The 6,189-nt window shown below is 37.0% G+C and overlaps 1 protein-coding gene across 1 annotated transcript in view; it reads right to left on the reverse strand.

Annotated features, from left to right (window-relative positions):
• Positions 1-6,189, reverse strand: part of LOC138691309 (ubiquitin-conjugating enzyme E2 W) — an 83,454-nt gene that overhangs the window by 76,441 nt on the left and 824 nt on the right. The gene's annotated exons all lie outside the window — the stretch shown is intronic.

Consider the following 6,189-nt stretch of genomic DNA (forward strand, 5'->3'; position numbering starts at 1 on the left):
CAACTGCAGAGGTTATATCAGCGTCACTGGTGTGCCGGAATTTTGTCCCGCAGGAGTTCTTTTACATGCCAGTAAATCTACTGACATGAGCCTGTCGCATTTAACCACACTTAAATGCCATCGACCTGGGCCGGGATCAAACCCGCAAACTCGAGCACAGAAGGCCAGCGCTATACCGACTACGCTACCCAGGCCGCTATTATTATTATTATTATTATTATTATTATTATTATTATTATTATTATTATTATTATTATTATTATTATTTGTTAAGGGTGTTTGAGAATAAGGTGCTTAGGAAAATATTTGGGGCTAAGCGGGATGAAGTTACAGGAGAATGGAGAAAGTTACACAACACAGAACTGCACGCATTGTATTCTTCACCTGACATAATTAGGAACATTAAATCCAGACGTTTGAGATGGGCAGGGCATGTAGCACGTATGGGCGAATGCAGAAATGCATATAGAGTGTTAGTTGGGAGGCCGGAGGGAAAAATACCTTTAGGGAGACCGAGACGTAGATGGGAAGATAATATTAAAATGGATTTGAGGGAGGTGGGATATGATGATGGAGAATGGATTAATCTTGCTCAGGATAGGAACCAATGGCGGGCTTATGTGGGAGCGGCAATGAACCTCCGGGTTACTTAAAAGCCAGTAAGTAAGTATTATTATTATTATTTATTGAATAAACTATTGCATGACAAACAGATGTCCTCCATACCCCATAGCCATATCCTCTGCAGATGTAATCCCTCATGTAATACGAACCATTCCCTGCGGTTGCTGAGTGGTCAGACCTCCTACCTGTCATGCAGGCGGCCTGGGTTCGAGTCCCGGTCAGGTCTGGAATTTTTCATTGTAGAAATCCATAATAACTCTTGTGGCGGACAAGATCGCAGTCGGAGTTTTTACATTTTCCCCGATATTTTGCATCTACATCACTCCGGCACCATTCCTCCATTTCGACATCATTTCATAGCATTCCCCGATCGTCTGCTGGCGACGCACGGAGGGGGCTGGCCTAGGGACAAGGGGTTGCCTGTTCGAAACACGGATACGCAGCGAACCTTAGTGTAGTCAGCCGGTGTGGCTTTAGGAATGCGTCTAGTTTGAGAGTCAGCGTAATAGATCGTAACAGGTCGCAGTGCTGGGCCGTAGTGCCCGCCGCCCGTAAATTCCAATTCCAATATGAACCATTGTAAAATGTTTGAAACAGACGTTACTGCATAAAAGGAGATGCATAACTCTGTTATCAGGACCAGATACAGTATCACCAGGAAGTTCCTGACAACCGGTAAAAAACAATAACTTATTAAGTAGATATAACTGTCAGCCTTGTGCAAAACCTTGGATAACTGATTGTACCGTACAAGATTAAATAAAGTACTTGTGTGTAATAGCAAGCATTATTATTATTATTATTATTATTATTATTATTATTATTATTATTACTATTATTACAGTAACAAATATAAATGACACTCGAGAGGAAATTAAACGCAGAAAAATATGGGAAATCCTGCTATTATTCGGGTGAAAAGCTTTCGTCATCCAGTCTGCTCTCAAAAAATCTGAAAGAATTTATAAAACAGTTATATTACCGGTTGTTCTGTATGGCTGTAAAACTTGGACTCGCACTTAGAAAAACAGAGGTTAAGAGTGTCTGAGAATAAGGTGCTTAGGAAAATATTTGGGGATAAGAGGAATGAAGTTGAAGAAAAACGGAGATAGTTACACAACGCAAACTGTACGTACGCATTGTATTCTACACTTGACATAATTAGGAACATTAAATCCAGACATTTGAGATGGACAGGCCATGTAGCACATACGGGTGAATACAGAAATGCATAGAGCAGGGATGTCAAAGCGCCTGTATTACGTGCTCATACTACAAGCAATATAAATCCAACAAGGTTCACTTTCTAGCAAGATAAAGTATAGTCATCGCTCTTAAGGAAATGTTGTGAGGATTCTTGAGAGCATGCAGTGCAGGCGCTTTGTCATCCCTGATATAGAGTGTTAGTTGGGAGTTCGAGACGTAGATGGTAGGATAATATTAAAATATATTTGATGCTAAGAACTGGATTAATCTTGTTCAGGATAGGGACCGATGACGGGGTTATGTGAGGACGGCAATGAACCTCCGGGTTCCTTAAAAGCCATAAGTAAGTAGGCTCATTATTATTATTATTATTATTATTATTATTATTATTATTATTATTATTATTATTATTGTTGTTATTAGTGAACAGAAAAAGGAAGGAGAAAGTAAGAAAACATGAACTACTGAAAAGGAAGGTGAAATAAAGAAACAGGAAAGAAGGAAGGGAAGAAAGAGAAAGAACGAGGTACCGGTAATACCAATATGAAATGAGGAGGAAAAAAGTACAAAACAAGGAAAGGGGTTAAAGTGAAGAAAGAAAGGAAGAGGGGAAAGGTAAAAATGGAAGGAATAGGGGTAAAAGGTCAAGAAAGGCAGAGGAAAAGTGAAGAAATTAAGAGCGGAAGAAGTGACGAAAGAAAGAGCGGGGAAATGAAAAAAGAAAGGAAGGAAGAGGAGAAAGTGAAGAGATGAAGAGCCGGAAAAGTGGAGTAACGGTTAGCGCGTCTGGCCGCGAAACCAGGTGGCTCGGGTTCGATTCCCGGTCGGGGCAAGTTACCTGGTTGAGGTTTTATTCCGGGATTTTTCCTCAACCCAATATGAGCAAATACTGAATAACTTTCGGTGTTGGACCCCGGACTCATTTCACCGGCATTACCACCATCTCATTCAGACGCTAAATAACCTAAGATGTTGATAAAGCGTCGTAAAATAACCTACTAAAATAAAAATAAAAAGTGAAGAAAGAAAGAGGGGAAATTGAAGAAAGGAAGAAATGGGGAAAAGTGAAGAAAGAAAGAAAGAAAGAAAGAAAGAAAGAAGAGGGGGAAAGTGAAGAAAGAAAGGAAGAGGGAGAAAAGTGAAAAAAAATAAGGGGGATACACGGAGAACAAGGTAATTACAAAATATTATAATTATGACAAGACTTTTCAGCATACAAAATTGGGCTCCCTCTTGGTACGAGTAAAACAGAATAAACATCAAACAAATGACGACCGTTCATGCGCTTAGCGTATTGAAATCGTTTTGAATATGATACCCGTTTTCATGCTACTCAATCCGTATTGAATACGATTCGATCCCAGTTCTTAGGTGTATCGACCTTGAGACTCAGATCGTTCTGAATCCTCCGTTTTCATGGAAGTTTCAGTATGGTAAGCGTATTCAAATCGATTTGAATATTCTATGAAAATGTAGTAACTATCAAAATCTTGCACTTTCAATTTTATTCAAATTACAGATTTGCTACAATCAGCACTACAGTATTACATTTTATAAGAACTTAAAACAAGAAAAACTAAGACATCCTGCATAGGATCGCGTTATAACACGGATAATGCGTCCTGGTTCGAGTCCTCATGGGGGAAGACATTTTCTCATGAAATTTGGGCCAGTATATGGGATCGGTGCCCACCCAGCATCGTGATGCACTTGGGGAACTACGACAGGTAGCGAAATCCGGTTCGAAAGCCAGCTATAACGGCTGGGGGGATCATCATGCTCACCACACGATACCTCCATTCTAATTGAAAGATCGTCCACCTCTGCTTCGGCAAGTGGGAGTGAGGCCAGCAGCCGGCTCGTCGGTCTGGGCCCTTAAAGGGCTGTAGCGCCACGGATGATGATGATGATTATTATTATTATTATTATTATTATTATTATTATTATTATTATTATTATTAAGCATAGTTTTGCTGTTGATGTTTCATGTTATTAATCATTCAGATTTTCGTGATTTTTGCATAGATTTTATAGCATTCTCTAAGTAGGCTATAAATTAAAATTGAAAAGCCATTTAAAACACGCGGAACCGTCATGATTTGCTACAGTGCCTATTGTTTGACTGTGATGGCTAGGGTGCGAATTAAGATTTCTGATGGGGGAGGGGGGATAGAATCCTAGATAGAGAATACCATACAGAATAGTACATTATGCAACGAGCCTATAATGGTAGTAATTAAGACGCGAGTAATTTTCATACGAGCGTCTTAATTACCATTATAGGCAAGTTTCATGCGACTTTTTATGCTCGACTATATTTCTAACTTGAAATTATTCATAAGTATTCATGTTATTCTTATCTGACTGGGGAGCGGAACTGACCTTGTGCAATATCTCGTAAATTGTGAGATGTGCGCATACGCGAAAGTATTGATTTTTTCCGAGAAACAATGTCATTGACCTTGATATAATCTAGAGAGTAAAATAAATATTAATCTTGATATAACCTTGAAATTGATTTAGACATTGAAAAACGAGATGACAAATTGAATTTGTTAGAATATTATTTACAATTAACGCTAATTATTATAGTAACAGAACATAACCTTCTGTAACAGTATTGGATTTCCAGCCTCCGTGACGTTTCGCTAGTTGTCTTTCGATTGCATATCCGATACTTGCACTTTCATATTGCTACAATGGTGTTTTCTGATTGGTGGAACACCTGAACTTTAATGAGGTCCATTAAAGGGCTGCTACCAGGTGTATAATTACTACATTTCGGCATGGTCGAGCATAAAATTATTATTATCCTCATTCGATACGGCTGAACGCTTGGTCGCACTGAAATGCTTGTCATAATAATAATTATATCCACGAGCAGGAAGATATGTGTAATTCCTAAGTTATTTATTGTTGTCAGCTTGCTTGTAAGGATAATACATCAAAATATATATATATATATTTTTTTTGCTTACTTTATACTGTACTTTATAAAGTATACTCGAATTAAAAGAATTGTATTTTGTGAGAAGGTGAGGGGGGATAGAAGTATCCCTGGCAGGGATGTTAATATGAATTTATGAGAGGGGGGATAACTTTCCAACAAGGTGATGACAGCTATTAATGTGCCAATGTGCAAACGATTTCGGTTTTCATTTTGTTTTCACGAAAGGACATTCACAAGAGAGAAGGCTCGATGTTTCATTATTTCTCTGTATTTGTAATATACGATACATAGCACTGTTGGCTAAAATGTACTACTAATTAATTTAGAATGAAAGTCCACAAAGTATGTAAAACAATCATTAAACATACTTTTTACTTACGTAATTTTTACAAACTTACGCCAACTTTTCAAACAAGTAGAGAGCACAAAAACCAATAAATATTATCAGAATTAGTGTTCGCATTTTATATTTTAAATTAAAAATCAAAACGATGTTGGGTGTTATCAATACTTTAACCATCATCTACCTACACTGTACTGTACGTTACATAATGATACACTGGTATCAATAATTCAATGTTGCACATTGAAAATAATTGTAGGCTACTTACTTGTATATACAAAACATAATATGCATAGTCGTTAGTAAGGACACCCGATTTTCGCGAATGATTTTTTTTTTTCACGAATTTCTGCCGAGTCAGGGAGTTAAAATTGTTATAGGTATGAACGAGACTTTTTCTGTCTACAGAACGAGTCTCGTTCATACCTGTAACAATTGTAACTCTCTTATCTCAATTACCAGAAATTCGTGAAATACGATAAAAAAAAAAACATTCGCAAAAATCGTGTGTTCCTAGTCATCAGTATTCTTATCATCAGCTATTGTTTAGTCAACTGTCCGAAGGCAGGTCTGAACCTCACAAGTGATACCAAGAAAGCACCACTTATGAGGCAACTAGGCAGGAGATAATGGGGCAGGGTGGCCAGTTCCTTTCTCACTCCATTGCATACATCGCCAACTAGCTAAATCATCAGCATCACATGTAAATTGTGAAATGTTAATCGGTTCATTAAGACAGATTATAAACAATATTGATGTCATTTACATTCAGTGGCATACACAGAATTTTGTCAAGAGAAGAGGGTCATTATTAACATTTTATTGTTTCCTATTTTCATCATCGGTGTTTTAAATGTTCTATTATTATTATTATTATTATTATTATTATTATTATTATTATTATTATTATTATTATTATTATTATTATTATTATTTCATTGATATTATTACTGAAACAAACATGATGAATAACATCTCCTTAAATTAGTGGAATTTAATCACATCAAAATTAAATTTTTGTCAGGTAGTGTGAAGTGGATCTTGGTCTATTCAGACAAAAATAATT

This window comes from Periplaneta americana, chromosome 2 (assembly GCF_040183065.1).
Source record: "Periplaneta americana isolate PAMFEO1 chromosome 2, P.americana_PAMFEO1_priV1, whole genome shotgun sequence".
NCBI lineage: Eukaryota > Metazoa > Arthropoda > Insecta > Blattodea > Blattidae > Periplaneta > Periplaneta americana.